This window comes from Octopus bimaculoides, chromosome 19 (genome assembly GCF_001194135.2).
Source record: "Octopus bimaculoides isolate UCB-OBI-ISO-001 chromosome 19, ASM119413v2, whole genome shotgun sequence".
In the NCBI taxonomy this organism is placed as follows: domain Eukaryota; kingdom Metazoa; phylum Mollusca; class Cephalopoda; order Octopoda; family Octopodidae; genus Octopus; species Octopus bimaculoides.
In genome coordinates, this window is record NC_068999.1 from 42,901,981 (window position 1) to 42,902,650 (window position 670).

Sequence of the window (670 nt, forward strand, 5' to 3'; positions counted from 1 at the left end):
TATATATATATATATATATATATATATATATATATTGCAAACAAGCCACCCTTATCATTCATTATTTACACCGTTACCATTCATGAAATCAGAGTATGATTTTTACAGTGTTCTTAGAAGCTGACAAGGCAAGTTGAGGTTAACCGTAGACGCCTGTGAGAATCACTGACGAGCGTTAATGGAAACGCCAATTCACTGGTGATCTGGCTTTGCCCAGCGAATAAGAAACTTGCCTCCCTTGTCAGTAAATATAACGGTGCGCTATTGTGGTTATGAGTTGTTTTTGACTCTTATTTCTAGCAAAAATGGGACTGAATAACGACCTCAGTCGCTTTAGTGACGTATATATTTTTGCCTTTCGGTTGAAAAGTTGGTAACATGCTACCCTTATTATTTAAACACACGCACAAAGAAACACACACACACACAAGTACATTGGTGTACATGTTTATAAATCTACGTATAAAGTTACGTATGTATATAAACACACACATACAAAGATGTGTGTTCTTTTATGTATGCATATATATGTATAAGTATGTATAAGTATCTATCTATCTACCGATCGATCGATCGATCTATTTATATATCTATTTCTCTTTCTTTCTGTCTGACTGTCTCTCTGTCTGTCTGTCTGTCTCTCTCTCTCTCTCTCTCTCTCTCTCTCTCT